Genomic DNA, 18,823 nt, shown 5'->3' on the forward strand with positions numbered 1-18,823 from the left:
AACCCAATTCACCCCCCTCTTGGGATTACACAAATTCGAACAAGGTTTCTTTTGTACAAAGAATACTCTCAGATAGAGTTGGTTAATACAATTGAAAGCACTATAAACTTCAATAACAAATATCAAAAGAAATAGAATTGAAGTTAAAGAACAAATTCCCTGGATTACTTCTCTTGATAAGAATCAGCAATTCAGATGTTAGAGCTCAGAGAAGATTGATTGAAGACTCAGAGAAACTCAGCAATTCTCAGCTTGAAAGAGTGAGCAAGAGAGCTTTGAGAGAGCAAGAGAGCTTTTAGCTTAAGAGCATATTTTCAATGCTTGGTGTGAATTTGATTAGAGAACATGTATTTATAGACTCAAAAAGGTTAATTTGTGTTGCCCAAGCTTGGAGTGTTTCCCAAGTTTTTACAAAAATTAGGGCACAAGAAATTTAAATTTGAATTTTAAAACTTAAAAAAATATATTCGTTAATAGTGTTCAGGTGTCTAAAGTCTCAGGATCAGTTGCCTGAGGTTCCTTAAAACTGTGAACTTTTAGCTAAACACAGGGTTAGGTGCCTGAGGTGACAAGGGTCAGTCACCTGAGCCTACACTGCCTCTTCAGAAATTCTCCAAGAAAATCTTTTGGCACCTGAGCTTATTCTTCAGTCGCCCGAGGAAAATCTTCAAGCGCCTGAACTTATTTTTTAGTCAGCTGAACAAACATATTTTATGTTTTTCAGTTCATTTTTCAAAAGCACTTAGTTCTCTTGCTTTTTTACTTATAAAAACATTTTTCGGGGTTTTAGAACAAGCTCTCTTAAGTCCATGATAACCCCTAATGAGTTTTAAAACATTTCCACATGATATTCTGTATGAAGTACTTACATAATTCAACCTAAAGCCCTTAACTTGAAGTCTTCATATGAGTCTTTGCTTTGAATCCTCTTAGACTTTGAGCTCGAGTCAACTTTAGGTTTCCACATGCTATTGATCATTTTGGTTCACTTACTTCTTTTGGATCACTTTAAAGATGAGCGTGACTTTATGGTCCTTGGTGATCTTGAACTTTCATTTCTTATGATCTTTTGAACTTTGTCAATTAAGCATTCCTGAAACATTATCACTTAACAACAATATGTTAAATCAACCTTCACTAGTTATCATCAAAACAAGATTTGAAAACCATGTTAGGCCAACAATTATTGACAATCATAATCATTTTACCCATATGTCTCAAAAGATGTCTATTGAAGCTTCTAATGAGACATCTATTATAGCTTCTTATGGAGCATCTGTTGATGTTTCTAATGAAGCATCTATTGATGCATCTACCAAAGCTTCTCAAAAAGCATCTATCAACGCTTCTATACTTATGAAATAATTCAACGAATTTTGACACAAACATGATTTGATAATTGTAAGCAACCAACGCATGTTTTGTTGATCACCAACATCTCATACATGCTTTATCAATCATTAAAATCTAATTGCAACAATTTCTATTATTGTTGCTACTATATTTGATTTTTTTAAAAGGAAAGATGGTATTATTGGTTGTAAATGGAGTTTGAATGGAGTTTGGAAAATAGTCCCTACACTAGTTTTGATTCAATCTAGTTGTATCTATTTACTATGGTGGTGGAAGTGTGACAAAAAGTAAGGGGTTTTATTGTTTCTTCTCTATGGGTGGATCTATATATACTTTTATTTTTTTGGAGTGGATGGTTGAACTCTTTTCTAACATTTATATTGACTTCTAAAATGATAAAGATTAAGTTTCCTGCACATGTTGAAACTTTAAGAATTTAGAAGATATTTTTTGTAATTCTTTATAAAAATGAATATGAAAATGAGACTATTTTTAGCAATTAGGCCTTTACCACTATAATTTCCTGCCTGTTGTGTAGTTATTAATTTTGTAGCTTGCATTCTACACAATCACGTGGAGTAATGTTGGTGTACTTTTATATTGGTTGATGTTGAAATCTAGGTTTCACATCCATTGCATCTTATGTGCTTGCATTAGTTTTGTTCTAGTGTTCCTACGTTGATTTTCTTACTTAGGGTCAAGGGTTATGAGCTTTATCCCTTATAATGGTGTTGATTGCTTTGTTGTTGGTCTATGTAGAATGGGCGACTAGTGTTCTAAGCACACCTTCAACACAAGCATAAATGAAGATATTTGAACTCAATATGGCACCCATGGTAGGAAGTGAGATGGATAGGAATTTATGCCTAATTTCAACCACGAGAAATTGTAACTCTTGAACATCATTTCCTAAAGATTGCAAATAACTCAATCCCAATTAATATACTTGGCAAATCAAAGAAGGCAAGCCTCGCAATTGGACTGTAGGGAAAATTTTGAGAGTGGTTTGTGTTTCCATGGATTTTTAGTACCCAAGTAGGAAAAAATGGCTCCTATGTTAAGTTCGCAATGAAAGCGAAAAGAAATTGCAGTAGTCGTCTTGGATTATTCTGTTAGTCTTATTATTACTATGTTAGTTTTATTATTCATGAGTAGTGAAGATGATCCAACAACTACTAGTAAACATTTCTTAGTTTAAAATGATCCAGCAACCTACTATAATCCATTTTTTGCTTTTGTTATTTTGATGGTTACCAACATTACATTCACAATCCCATAGTGTAGCAACATGAATTGATAGGAAACCTTCATTAATTAAATGAAACTTTACAATGATTTTGTTGCTCCTCGGTGACTTAACACATGATGTCTCTTATACAATGGGCATGCATCCAGCCACTGCATTCTTAATTTGTTATTTGAATTTTACTAAAATGAATGAAGGAGATCGTTTATATTATAAGTAAAGCAACTTGCTAGCTACCTAAGAAATGTTATAGAACTCTACATGATCATGTCTGTGATTTTCCAAGCATCCTCCATGAATTTAAGAACAAATATATTGTTGTGCATACATATATACAACACATAGACATTATACACACATGTAGATATATATATCTACATTTTTTATTAGAACCATTATAGTTCACACATGCACATAAATACCTATTATTAAGGACCAATTTGTTGTTATTTTCATTGATAATATTCTGGTCTACTCAAAGAGTTTTGAGGAGCACGAAGATCTTTTCAGGATGGTGCTGCAAGCGTTGAGAGAAAAGAAGTTGTACGCTAAGTTCAAGAAATGTGAATTCTGGCTGAAGGAGGTTACCTTCCTTAGACATGTGATCTCTGAGGACGGTATTTTGGTAGATCCAAGTGAGATAGAAGTAGTAATGAATAGGGCAAGACTGAGGAATGTTCAAGAGATTAGAAGTTTCTTGGGTCTGGCAGGATACTACTGGCGGTTTGTGGAAGGTTTTTCCAGGTTATCGGGTCCTCTGACATGGCTCACGAGGAAAGATGTGATATTAGAATGGACCAACGAATGTGAGCAGAGCTTTCAAAAGTTGAAGCAGCGATTCGACACTGCACCAGTTTTGACCATCTCATCAGGGGATGGAGATTATGTGATCTACAGTGACGCATCTCTGAGGACTTGAGTGTGTATTGTGCAATAAGGAAAGGTTGTGGCATACGCTTTTCGGCAACTCAAGGAATATGAAAAGAACTACCCGACGCATGATTTAGAGTTGGATGCAGTGGTGTATGCCTTAAAGATCTAGAGACATTATCTATATGGTAGAAAATGTGAGATCTTTATAGATCATAAGAGTTTGAAATATTTCTTCACATAGAAAGAGTTGAATATGAGGCAAAGGAGATGGTTTGAGTTAATTAAATATTATGACCGTATCATCAGTTACCACCTAGGGGAAGCAAATGTGGTAGCTGATGCCTTAAGTCAGAAATTAGGGAATGCTTCTATGTCAACAGTGGTGATGTAGCATTAGATTAGAATGAATTTGGAAAGGCTTAGGGTGGAGTTGGTAGAGGGGGATCACTAGGCATTTATTGCTAGTCTTGTTAACCTTATTGGTCATATCCTGATTTTGATAATGACAAATTCTCTTTGTATTTAATGTCTATTAAGTTTGTGTTCAGGTTCATATTAGCTTGATCATTTGATGGCACGTGAAGTCTTGAAGACTGAAGACCTAGAAGATTTATTTTGTATTGTAATTCATGTTATGTTTATCTCGGGTCTGTAATATTTTAATATGGTTTGTAACAACTGCATCTGCATGCATGATAGAGATGAATGCTCAAAGACCATAGATTGGCCTTAGGGATCACACTTCGGTCTACCTTTGATCGACGAACTCCGGATTTTTTCGATGTCCTCAAAAGACCTTAGAAAGACCCTAGGTCCCAGCACTAGCACATGAGATGTCTCCAACATCACTTAACATATAAGGGGAATTAACTGAAGCAAAATTAGACTTAATAGGTAAAATTTGTGAGTGTTCGGGCGACCAAACTTGGGTGTTCAAAACACCTCGGTCGACCGAACCGTGGAAAAATCAGCAAGTTCACTTGGTTTTGGGCAACCAAACCAAAACTGAACGTAACATCTATAGGCGACTGAATCCTTGACCTGACACTTTTTCACCAACTCGAGTGCTCGAACTTAGCATTCAAAATGGCCTTAGGTGACCGAACACATGAATTCGATCAATTGAATGTTGGGCCGGGCACCTGAACCACGGACGTTTTGAGGAATCGCCTTCAACTAACTGAGCTCATTTTTAGACACCCGAACCTCGAACAACACCTTTTTGTACAGTGTCTGTTGGGTACCCGAACCTTGGGTCGAGCACCCGAAAACTCTCGAGTTGTTTATTTTTACTGAGGTCATTAGGGGTTAAAAATGGGTTAAAAATTTAAACTTGTTTTAAATCTTTTCTAATAATACCCATTAAGTCCCCAACGATCATAATTTGCCTATTCCCTATATATACTAGTTCATTAGCAAGGATTAAGTGGGATTAGCAAAAGTGATTAAAAATTTTTCTCTCAAACCTATATACTCCTTTTGCTACATTCTTTTTTTTTTTTTTTTCCTGAAGTATATACTATCATTACACTCTTTCATATTTAGTAGAAAACACATTTTTGAAGTAGAGTGTATTTGATTTATTTCCCTCTCTTGCAAGTCAATTACAAGATTGAAGGGAGTTTGTTTGTGCTCACTATATACATCTTTACACATCATTTTCTAGGCATAGACTCTCACATACTCACACGTTTTTGAAAATCTATTTTTGAGAGTTGTTGCTTATTGATCTTTCCCATAATATTTCGTATATAAATATTTGATTGGGAAGATCTGATTTTTAGCTTGCTAGTCTTGACATTCATATTGCAAGACTTGAAAGCTTGCACGGTTTTATTTGATAAATCTTTTGTAAGCTTAAGCCTTAAGTATCTATTATGATTATATTTGATAAAATATTTGTGTGATACTTGATTAGGATTTTTGTGGTATCTTGAATATTCACTTGTTGAATAATTTATCTTGAATTAAATTTCAAGATCTCATTTGAGCATAAATCCATATCATCTGCGAGTGCATACTTTGGACTATATTGTTGTACAAATCTGCTTGTATTAGAAACACTTTTATTTGTACAAAAAGTGTTAGAATTGGTGTATTCCCAAGAAAAGAGAGGGGGGGGGGGTGAATTGGAAATTTAAACTTTTCTCCTAGGTTAAACTAGATGTCGGCTGAGTATTACAACCTAGGGTATTTCTATCCAGTTTCAAATACGCCGATAAATATGTTATGCGAAAATTTAAATCAAGCGCATCATTCACATAATAACATACACGTGCGGTAAATATAAAGTGCGACAATATACACAAACACACGATATGTGATCGGGGTTCGGCCAACTGTGCCTACATCCCCGCCTCTAGCTCGCAAGCTTGAGGATTCCACTAATAGCTCACTTAAGGGTGGAGCGACACTGATTACAACCAAGTCGATTAGCACAGGGCTGAACTCAACCTTAACCAGGTCAATTAGCACAGGGCTGACCTCAACCTTAACTAGGTCAATTAGCGGGGCTGACCTCAACCTACACTCCTTAACAGGATGGTGCACTTAACTTTCCTTACCGGGTCTAAGCCAATTTGGGACTATTCCAGGGCTAGTCTCCCTCTTCAGGCCCGTGCCTGGAAATACAATAGATGTGTATTACAATCAAATGGTACAGTGATTTGCTTTCGTGTAAAGCATATATGTACCCAAATACGCACAATTACATACACGACAAATGATATAATATGTAAGCTCAGTGTGGTCCAATATTTCAACTCTCAGATATATATATTTACTATCAGTGTAATAAGTGCGTGAGAGTATAAATCAAGCAATCTTTGTATCACAAGATATTCAGACAAGATGTTCACACAAAGATACTAGCCAAACAATATATATGTATATTTCAATGAGCAGGTTTTCTCGATCGTATGATGCTCTAGCAATGTATATGTTTGATTTGCAAAAATATATTCAATCTTTGTATTCAGCAAAGGATATGTGAGTTAATGAATCTTGCAACAAAGATTTTATCACATGAACAAATATCTCTTCAAATATTTTTCAAGATAAAGGCACAATAGATATTTGAAAATGTTTGGCAAGTTTTTGCAATCCAAAACAAATACAAACTTCTCAAGATATTGTAATGAATATGCAATACTTAGAAGTTTTATATTAGTCTTCTTAGGAGAGACTTATTAACAAAGTCCCCTAAGAACATTTAGGTTTAGCTCCCATAAAAAATCAAATCAATCTAATCAAAATGGGAGAGCAAACCTTTCTAATCAAGCACTCAATCAACTTACAGAGATTTTGAGCAATAAGATAAGGTAAATATGAGTGGTTAGGGCTTAGATATGAGTATTATAGGATTTGGAAATTTCAGAGAATTTCTCCTAATCAAAGTGGCTAATGTGTCTTTAATTTGCACAAATGATCTCATATATATAGACACGGGAAGAGATATGACCGTTATGGACCTATTGGGTATTATTAGGGAAGTTTAATAACATTTCAAATATTTTAACCCCGTTTAAAAGATGTTTAACTGCTGTAAAAATCAGGGCAACCCGAGAGGTCCGGTCGACCATAACAGTTTCGGTCGACCAGAGTTCATATGGTTCGGTCGACCAGGATGTTTTTGAACTGAAGGCTCGATCGATCGTAAGTGGGTGATTTCCCATTTCTCTGAGGTTCGGTGGACCCGACTATTTTGAATTGGTTGGTTCGGTTGACCCGACTGTTGGGATTTTTCCTGAGGAGTCTCAGTCAACCAGGTAGTTGGAGTACAAAATTGGCTCGGTCGACCAGATGGTCAAATTGTTGATCAGAGAGGTCAATCGACCAGGAGTTTTGAACTATACTAGTTCGGTTGACCAAGACCTTGGTCTACTATTGACCCAGGCAAGTTTCGGTTGACCAGGGCAAAAAGAACTGCCTTGGCCGGTCAACCGAAAGTACACAATGTGTGCATTTCGATCTTGTCTTGAAACACACAAACCCTATTTAAGTGCCTAACAATCATAAGTGCAATGGTGTGTGTCCTAGGGTCATTTTTGTACAATTTAAAGACACTGAAAAGTCTGGTGTCGGTCGACCAAAGGGTAAACCCTAAAGTCATTCTAAGGTCATTTTTCATTATGGTTGGTTTGAGCTTACGTATTATCATGCATGTGATGTGTGTGAGCTTATTACAAACCAAAGATCTATTTACTATTACAGACCCTTTGTAAATGAATTAAATGCAATACAATCGATAAAAGGGTCTTCAGTTTTAATTCCTCTTTGTGCACATCTCAATCTTTGGCAATTTTAGTTCCTGCACAAAACCTTAAACACTCATTAGATACAATGAGTATTTGTCATAATAAAACTGGGCATGACCAATAAGGTTAACAAAAAGTTTATTGGTTGTAATTCCAGGTGTGGCCTGAGGGGGTGGTAATCCAGCCCGTAAGGATTGGTAGGGCCTTCTCCGCCCCGCAAGGAGAATTTGTAAAGGTTGAGGCCAGCCTTGCGTTAATTTGACCTAGTTGTAACCGATGCCGCTCCACTTGTTAAGTGAGCATTAGTGGAATCCTCGGGCTTGTAAGCTAGAGGCGAGGACGTAGGCATAGTTGGCCAAACCCCGATAACATATCCTGTGTCGGCTCTCTCGATCCCTATACTCTTTATATTTCTTCAATTTAATTTATGCGCATGTATGTTTATATTTGAATAGTTATATGAATGTTGTGCATGCTTTAAATACTGTGAATGATTTGGAAATACTGAATCTATTGCATCTATTTTATATATCTGCTCAGTATTATTTTGTTGGGGTATTTATATGTGCTTAGACAGACCTTAGGTTGGGAATTATTGATTATGGAATTGAAATCAACCTTGGAAATTTTTAAATCTCCAATTCACCCCCCTTTTGAGAATACACCAAAGCTAACATGTCTGGTACTTCAGCCGAATTTATTGGAGAAAATTAAGATCGCTCAAATGCACGACACAGAATTAGTAAATATTAGAGATAAAGTACATAGTGGACAAGGGGTTGATTTTAATATTTTTGATGATGGTGCTCTAAGGTTTTGTACCAGGCTGTGCATACCTGTAGATGTTAAAATTAAAAGAACCATCTTGGAAGAAGCACACTGATCCCTTTATACAGTGCACCTTGGAAGTACTAAAATGTACACGGATCTTCGAGAGTCCTTTGGGTGGAGCAATATGAAGAAAGAGATAGCTGAGTATCTAGAGCAGTGTTTGACGTGCCAGTAGGTATAGGTTGATCACTAGAGACTGGCGGGACAATTGTAGCCACTCCACATTCCTGAGTAGAAGTGGGAACATATTTTTATGGAATTTTTTACAAGGTTACCACCGACATTGCATGGACATGACACTATTTGGGTGGTCATGGACCGATTAACGAATACTACACATTTCCTTCCCATCAGAGTTAACTACTCCTTAAGCAAACTGGAAGAGTTGTATATATAGGAGATAGTTAGACTGCATGGTGTGCCAGTGTCCATTGTATCAGATAGAGACTAATGGTTCACATTGCAGTTTTGAAGGGGTTTATAGAGGGCCATGGGTTCTAGGTTGACATTCAGAACATCATTTCATCCTCAGATAGATGGGTAGATGGAGAGGACAATACAAATTCTAGAGGACATGCTACAAGCATGTGTGCTGGACTTCGGGGGTAGTTGGATCCAGTATATGTATTGACTTTTTGAGTCTGATCCCTATTTTGATGTTGACAAAGCACTTGGAACTAATGTGTGTGCCTAGTACTTGAATGGGCCATTAATTCCAAACACACACATGAGAGAGGATTGATGGAGGCCAGAAAAGACTTAAAGCACATACTCCTGGCGCACTCCATGGAAGACGGAAGAGCAAAAAGACAAGAAGATATTTGTTCTTATTGTAATGCATTTTGTTTTGTATTTGGTTGGTAATAATGCATGACATGCCTGGTGTGAATGAAGCTCAGTAATGGCCATAGATAGACCATAGGGAACCACAGGACCTTAGGGATCACCCTTCGGTTGACCTTCGGTCGACCGACGCTGGATTTTTGAGACTAATTAAAAAGCCTAGGCCATAGATCGACCCTAGCTCCCTGCACATCATTTGGATAAATCCTTTCAATCTTACAAATCATAATTATGCAAATAGAAGAAAACTATACTAAAAAAAAGGACCCATTTTTTAAGTTTGAAAGGGTTTCGGGTGGTCGAACCTAATGCGTTGAAAACGCCTTGGTCGACCGAATAGGTAAAAAGTCAAAAAGGTTGACTTGGCTCGGGCGACTGAACCCAAAATGATCGCACTGTTCACGGTTGATCAAACCATGAATGCTGAATTTTTCACTTTCCCCGGGTGCCCGAACCTTACGTTGAAATATACCTCGAGCGACCGAAATGAGAAGTTCGGTAAATCGAACTATGAACTGGGCGATCGAACCTCGAGCGTTTGGAAAATCTCCTTGGTTCAGCCACCTGAACTTGTCCTCGAGCACTTGAAGTTGAAAATTCAACTTTTCTAGTTGTGAGTGTTCGGGCGACCAGCCCTAAGGATCAGGTGACCGAATCTCTCAGGTTGCCATATGGGTTAGTTTTTAATTAAAATCTAAAAATCTCTAATTTGTCCCTAACTGATGACTTTTTGAGTGTGATTCCTATTTTGATTATGACAAACAACAGTATCTCATTTGTACGTTTAGTCTTTGAACTGATTTATGATCCAGAAGGTGCAAATAAGGGATGCAAAATGGAAGTCAAGGAGTACCTAATCGAGCACAAATTTTGGCGTATTCCATGGAGTATTAAGGAGTTGAAGCATGAAGATTTTATTTATTCTTTAGGTTGCAATAGTAATTAGGTTTCAATTTGTGCATGCATAATCATATGAATTGAATTGAAGTTTTCAAAAAATGACCAAGACCTTAGATTGACCTTAGGGGCATAAACTTCTCATGAAAACATTTTTCCAAACAAGTTTTTATTTTTTATTTTTTAAAACCCCTTCACGTTTCTTCCATCGTATTAATGAGCACTTTTATCTATCAATAACACTTTATCTTAAAAAGTGTTCAACATAAAAGTTGTGGAATTTTCTCTTAGATTTCTGTTGATATAAAGAAGGTTCAATTTGAAGTTGTATAGAAAAAGTTATATTCAAAATACCGAAACATGTCTGTAGTAGAAGAATTCCCTTCATGTTTCCTTCTTCTCATTTATGAGCAATTTTATCTATCTAAAACTTCTTATCAAAAAACGTGTTCAACATGAACATTGTGGTAATTGCTCTTAGATTTTTGTTGATACTAAGAATGTTCAATTTAGAGTTGTATAGAAAAAGTTATGTTTGAAAAATTAAAGGGTGTCCGCGCAAAAAGCGCCCCAATGACCGAAAAGCGGCTAGTTTTCAAATTAAATTTTATTTTAATGCCCCAACGGCCATAAAACGGCTAGTAATGGATTTTAACTATAAATAAAAGCCTAAATCACTTGAAAAATGTTATAAAAATCATTTGGGGGCATTCTTGCATATTCTCTCTTTCCCAAACATATTTTATACTCCATTTTTGAAGATCAAAACTTATTTCTCCTATTCTTCTTCTTAAAAATCTTTTTAGGGGAATTATTTTTGGGGTTTACAAGCAAGGTTTGAGCTATAGCATATATTTATACCAATATATATTACTTGAAAACCTTCTTTCCATTTGATGTTTTTCAAAGGTCAATCTTGAAGAAATTCACTCTAACACTCTTCCTTCGAAATATCATTTTTGGAGAAAATTCTTGAAAACCTTGAGCATATTTTAACTCATGTATTAATTGCTCGAGAGGCTTCTTGATTTATAAAAGGTCATTTGAAAAGAAAATCATTTTTCATTCTCTCACTCATTTAATTTCAAAATATTTTTGAGAGGTTTTATCATTCTCTATTGAGCTTTATTTGAAAATCATTTGAGAGTGCATTAAGAATTTTACTTGTACAAATCAGTTTATTTGAGAAGCATTTTACTTGTACGCAAAATTCCATATCATTTGTATTTATGGTTTAAGTTGTGAACCGGAAAGAGGTAGCTACGCCTCGTGTAAGCAATGGATTGTGAAGAGGTAGCTACGCCTCGTGTAAGCAGCGGATTTTATAGGGAAGTTTCGCCCTGGTAAGAAGCGGATTGTAACAGGAAGCTCTGTCCCAATTTTAAGGAGCGGATAGTGGAATCTTTGGGTGGTTTGCCCAAGGCGAGGATATAGGTGGGAGTTGCTGAACCTCGTTAAAAACTTTGTGTTTGTGCCCCCTCTTCCCTACTCTATTTAATTTCTGCACTTGTATGCTTTTGTTCAATTTGTGCTGAATGTTATAATTATTTTAAATATTTGTATACATTACTATTTGTGGGATTCATGCTTGTTTAGTAAGACCCTACGTTGTGTTATACTGATTGTGGAATTAAAATATCGATAAATTGACTTAGGAAGAATTTTTTAAATACCCAATTCACTCCTTTCTTGGGAATACACCAATTCCAACAATTGGTATTAGAACCTTGTTACAAAAAGCTTAAACGCATTTGTTAAAGATTGCGATAGCTCATGTTGGTGTATCCCTATTTTGTGAGGGACAATATTGTTCTAGGCCTCCAATTTTTTGTGGTGAAAATTTTACTATTTGGAAATTAAAAATGTGTGTTTTTATCAAATCTATGGATTGGAGGGCTTGGAGAATAATAACTCAAGGGAATTTTGTGCCTATGATAATTGTTGATAATATTGAAATTCCCAAATTGGAGAATGAGTTAAATGAGCATGATATGAATTTGATTCCAATTAATTCAAGTGCTTTAAACATGATTTATTATGCTTTAGATGCTAACATCTTTAAGGAAATCATGGCATGCTCAAGTGCAAAGGAGATATGGGATGAACTCAATAGGAGATATAGAGAGATCAAAGAGAATGTGACTACCACTCTGGATGCTTCAAGCTCAAAAGATCAAGACGGAGAAAATGCTTGCTTTATTTCTCTAATCGACGAAGAGGTACATTCCTCTCCTTCTATTTCTTTAAATAATTCATGCAATGATTTTTTCGATTTTTCTTGTGAAAATTCTAGTGAATCATGTGATGAATTTGGTAGTGATGATAGCATACCATCTTATAAGGAATTACAAAAGGGATTTATTAAGGCTCATAAGATTCTAATAAAGTTGTTTAAAAAGAGAACATTTTTGAAAAATGAAAATAAATTTTTTGCAAAACAAATAGTTGATTTAAAAGAGTCTTTTACTATCATAGAGAAGGAAAAGATTGAAAAGGAAGTAGAAATTAAGGAATTAGAAAACAAGAATAAGGCATCATTGAAAGAACTAGAATATAAAATTCTTGTTAATAAGGAAAAAAGATTTGAAAATCATGAGATTAGAAAACAAGAATAAAAAATTGGAAAAAGAGCTGAAAGTCTTAAGATCCCAAATTTCTAGTGGTAATACAAAGGATCTTCTTATTTATGAACTTGAGTGTAAAGCAAACACTATGACCAAAGAGTTCGTAAAATTGCAAGCAGTTTGCAAAAACTTAAAAGATTTAAAAATGATAAGCCTAGAAAGAAAAGTAGAGGACCAATCTAAGATCATTCAAACATTTATTAAGGGCAAATAAAATTTTTACAAGCTCTTAGGTTCTCAAAAGATGACCTTAGATAAGGGCTTTTAGGTATAGGTTTTAATGACTTTGAAAATAGGAAGAAAAAATAACCTATACATGGGGTACTTTGTAAGAGCATCTAAACATTATGCTAGTACCTCCTCCAGTCCATATGCTCACACCACGTGCTTTTTATGCTAAAAGAAGGGTCATATAAAATTCAATTGCTCTTTCAAAAGAAAAGGTATGAAACCCAAACAAGTTTGGAGAGTCAAAGAAATGTCGGGTTTTAACTCGGCAAGACTCAATGAAGAATGGGTTATTAAGAAAATCAACCCCTTAGAAACCAAGAAAAAATGGGTTCCAGAAGGACTTACATAAATTGTCTTTTCCTTAGTTTTTAGAATATGTCTAAAAGGGGTAGTGATAATTAATTAGTGAATAGTGCTTAAATGTCTAGTCTTAGTATACACATTCATTGTTATACTAAGAGCCATTGAAAAGCAAGGCAATATGACAAATTTGTCTGATAAGTCCAATCTATTCGTTTAACATTAACATATCAAAATGTTTGGAAAAAAATATGATAATATTGGTTATAGCTTGCTCAAATAAATCTACTTCCAAATGGACGAGCATGTCTTGATTTGTTAAATGAGTTTAATGCTATATGAATGCTTAAATGTGATTATCTTAATTATAGCATATTTTATCCATTACACAAACTTGAGCTTGAGGGAATTGATCATAGTACTATTTATCTTTTATCCCTAAAATCATCCATGAGCTTTCAAGAAAGATCATAATACTAGAGTTGCTAGATTTTCACATTTAGTGGAAAGTTTGGATGATGTTATCAAAGATGGGTTCTCTGAAGATAAATTCTAATACTAATCCAAGAATCCTCACTTAACCTTGAACCTCAAAGTATTTGTGAAATGTAATCTGATTTTTATTATTCACATCATACGGTTGAGTTAAACAGAAAGAAAAGTTTGTCTGAATACTCTTCTGAATTCATAATTGATTTATCTTGTATAAGAGTATTTATGCATTCTCCCCTCATAAGTTCTCAACCTTAAATGAAATTAATTAGAAATTTTGAAAAATGTTGAATGGCTAGGATGGTTGCACTGGGTTTCAATCTAAGAAACCTATGCACAAGTAGTCAAAATGGAAGGCCATTCGCACTAGTGCCCCTCACATGCTGCAAAAATGTGAAAATAGGCTTAATTCACTAAATGAATATTGATTGTGACCCGTTGGTTCCTTAAGCCTATACATTTAAGGTTAAATATAAAATTATTGAAAATTGAGGGCATAAGATAATAAAGAATTGGCTGCATTATTGAGGGGGAGCAACAACAATTTTGAAATTCATCGGATAAACACTATAAGACATTGTGCTTATTTTGGGAATATCTTCAGGCTTTATGCTTTTATGAGAACTGCATATCTCTATCCATGTCCTGCTAAATATTTAAATATATTTGATGGATAGTTAATATTGTTTACAACATGAACTATTATTGAGATATACTGAATTGCATACTGTAGAGATAATTAGGGTACTTGCATGCTTGAGCTGAATGCCATCTGCATGGCTAATGCAAGTTCTTGTGAATTGCATGCTGGTAGTTAACTAGGATATTGTATGTGGTCTTAAATGATCATATACAATCATACATGCCAATTAGTTGATCAAGGATATAACTCCACAAGACTGATTTTAAATACAAAATTATTTTACAAGTCTTATGTAGTATCATAAATTGACCATGTTGAACTTAGCATTTTAAACTTAAGAGGCCACTTAGTCTATTACACGCATTGTGTCATAATTAAATAATTATAACTAATGCATGATAAAAAGATCATTTGCATACCAATTTAATGGTAATTGTAAGCCTTTGCATGTAGAATGATAATGGTTTAAAATTTAGTGCATGCTAATTGGATTTTAGAAATATCTTAAATAGCATGCTAATTAGTCTGATTGATTGGTACATGTCGAAGCTTGTATGCTATGTGCTAAATTGAAAGACATGTACACTTTTCATGAAATTCTCTTAGGATGCTTTAAATTATGCATATTCTATGTTCCTAGGATAGTCTAAGATCATAGACACCATTTGGTCCAAATCTTTGGGTTATGAACTTCATGTAAAACCCAAATGGTTAATCAGGCTATTTTAAATTCAAAATCATATGCCTTGATTAAAGTCCATAAACTTGGAGAAATTGCATGACATTGGGGTAGCTTTTATTTGTCACACGCTCATTGAGTCTTTTGAGTCGTGTTACCTTCTTGAACCCCAATTGCATAGTCATTGCACACTATTTGTGTATAGCCTTGATTGTCTATTGAGTGCTGATTGAAATGCAGTACGTCATGCATATGTGCTGAATGATTAATAGTTGCTGCACGTTGAAATCTTTTGAAGGATGAATATATCATGAATGCGTGAAAAATGAACATCATCCTTGAACTAAAAATGCAAGCATGCATGTATGTAAGTATACAAGGGAATTAAGCCCCATCATTAGAAAATAAAATAGAGCTTTATTGAGCATTCTTGTGGATTCATATGCATTATTATTTTTGTTTTTGAGTCCTAAACTTTTATGGAAACCATGGACATCATATCCCGCTTTTATGGATCTATAATTTGATATGAATTGTTCTTGGGTTATATGAACACCATTAATTTCAATTTTTTGATGCATGTGTATTCTATAGGGATTTTACTGGTTGGATGAAATGCCAAAACAATATTCTCACAATCAGTATCAGTATAAGTAGTTGAAAACATCTAAGCACATACTCAAATTGAAAGGGGGAGTTCTTAATATTAAATTTCTATCTTGTTATGCTCACCAACATTATACCTTAGATTAGAATTCTTCTCTGGCATGTGCATTAGAGTATGATGATTTTATTGAAAATCTTACAATGAAATATGTTGTTTTACCACTGCCTTCTTTTCCAGCCATATGATATAGAATTAAATTGTCTAAATTACCTTTTTGGATCTATATGGTTGAAGTTCTCTGGTTAATTTATGAAATGTTAGTGCTTAAATGACTACTAGAAAATTTTTTCTTGCTTGAACTTTAGTGATTAAAATTATTGTATTACAAGCATTGTCCCCATTACTTATTGTTAATATTAACGGGAAATTTTTTATGGTAAGAGCCGATTTTATAAAAGATATATCTTATCTCTTGCCTTGAGCTTAAAAGCATTCATGACATATATTTTGTAATATTCTTCAATTCGTTTGGTCATGATATTTCTAAAATTCAAGGGCAAAGGGGGAGTAAGTTTACATGTTCTCTTAAATTTTTTTTTTTTTTACCCTTTTGCTGATGACAAAAGGGGGAGAAGATCCACGAGTAAAATTAAAATTCATTTATTCTCTTGCTTTTGTTAATTACAAAATGGAAAATGATAGATGTTCTTAATTGAATATTTTTTAAATCAGCTTCAACATAAACTGCACATTAAACTAAATTGATCTCAAATGCTCAACTTAGAAATTTCTAAATTTTTCATGTGTGAATATGAACTTTATTGAATATCATTTTAAATTATGCATTTTGTAAGGAGGAGCCTTGTCGGACAATCCCAATTTTGCTCATGTGTTTGTCATTATCAAAAAGGGGGGGAATATTGACTTTTTGAGTGTGATTCCTATTTTGATTATGACAAACAACAGCATCTCATTTGTACGTTTAGTCTTTGAACTGATTTATGATCCAAAAGGCGCAAATAAGGGATGCAAAATGGAAGTCAATGAGTACCTAATCGAGCACAAATTTTGGCGTATTCCATGGAGTATTAAGGAGCAGAAGCATGAAGATTTTATTTATTCTTTAGGTTGTAATAGTAATTAGGTTTCAATTTGTGCATGCATAATCATATGATTTGAATTGAAGTTTTCAAAACATGACCAAGACCTTGGATTGACCTTAGGGGCATAAACTTCTCATGAAAACATTTTTCCAAAACAAGTTTTTTTTTTTTATTAAAAAAAACCCCTTCATGTTTCTTCCGTCATATTGATGAGTACTTTTATTAGTAAATAATTCCTCATCTTAAAACGTGTTCAACATGAAAGTTGTGAAATTTTCTCTTAGCTTTCTGTTGATACCAAGAAAGTTCAATTTGGAGTTGTATAGGACAAGTTATGTTCAAAATACCGAAACATGTCCGTAGTAGAAAAATTCCCTTCATGTTTCTTTTGTCTTATTGATGAGGAATTTTATCTATCTAAAACTTTTTATCTTAAAAAGTGTTCAACTTAAATGTTGTGGGACTTTATCTTATCTTTCTATTGATACTAAGAACATTAAATTTGGAGTTGTATAAAAAAATTTATATTTGAAAAATTGAAGGGTGTCCGCGTAGAAAGCACCCCAACGACCGAAAAATGGCTAGTTTTCAAATTAAATTATATTTTAATACCCCAACAGCTGTAAAAAAGCTAGTAATGGGTTGATAATAGTCTAAAAATTCAGTATTTTTATACACTTTATTAGACTTTATTACACTTCCATTATATTAATACTCATACTTTTGGTCAAATTCGAAACTCATGTCACAACTTTAATTTGTATCCATTTTAATTGTAAAAATAAGACTATGCATACATGTTTAGGTTGTATTGAGTATTATTCATAAATTATAGTATTTATGTAGTGTATTTGTTGTGTGCAAGTGGAAAAAAACGTGTGAAAGAAAAGTCAACAATTTCAGCTTGCTTACCTACTGCGTAGCAGTCAATATTTTGAACATATTTGAAGTTGTACACCTCAAAATAAGCCGATATTTTATATCTAGAAGGAAAATACATATATAGGAAACTTTTATGTTTTGAATAATTTCAAATTCGGTGTGCATGTAGGTGAAATATGGCAATTAATCTGGGTGACGACAAGTCAACAATGCTGGCTGTGTGCAAGTTTCTATTTTGGACATATCTGGAGCTCCAAACCTTGAATGAAGATGAAATTTGGTATGAATGTATAAGACATGGAGTTACAACTTTCATGTTTCGACCAGCTCCCAATTACATGTGTAACAGGGTAAAAATAGAGCAATCTCGTTGAAGTTGATAAAATTGGAGCTTGTGTTCAAACTTGTGTTCACACTTGCATAAGGTGCTTGTGATGCCTATAAAAGGAAACCTTGGGAGAGCTCTAGGGACACGAAATTATGACCATTCTTCTGCCAAAATTGTTGTAGAACAAAGCTAGAGATGAACCTCTATGTGCAGTATTTCTATTTCACTACTTTGATTCAAATTGGAGTTTAATAAATGTAATATTTTTGATTATGTATGAATCTCTTTATCATTTTTAGTTTCAATTAATCCAGAGATTATGGTTTTCAAGTTCATATAAATTTAGTCATGCTTTCTTTATGTAATTTCTTTTTAATCATAGTTTTATTTTCTAAGTTGATCTTTTACTGTAATATTGTTAGTAGATATATTGTCGATTTTGGATAACTAATAAGATAACATCTTCTTGTTCTCAAGGAAAAAGAGTTTTATGCATATCAAATAAAGTTGCTTATCATTTTTTCTTCAAAGAAATACTTTCCAATTGAAGGTTTAGGACGTGAAACTTTCATTTGAGTTATAAAATTGAATCAACGTAGGAAATAAATATACGAAGCATAAAAGGGATTCTCAAA

Source organism: Malania oleifera, chromosome 7, assembly GCF_029873635.1.
Source record: "Malania oleifera isolate guangnan ecotype guangnan chromosome 7, ASM2987363v1, whole genome shotgun sequence".
Lineage (NCBI taxonomy): Eukaryota > Viridiplantae > Streptophyta > Magnoliopsida > Santalales > Ximeniaceae > Malania > Malania oleifera.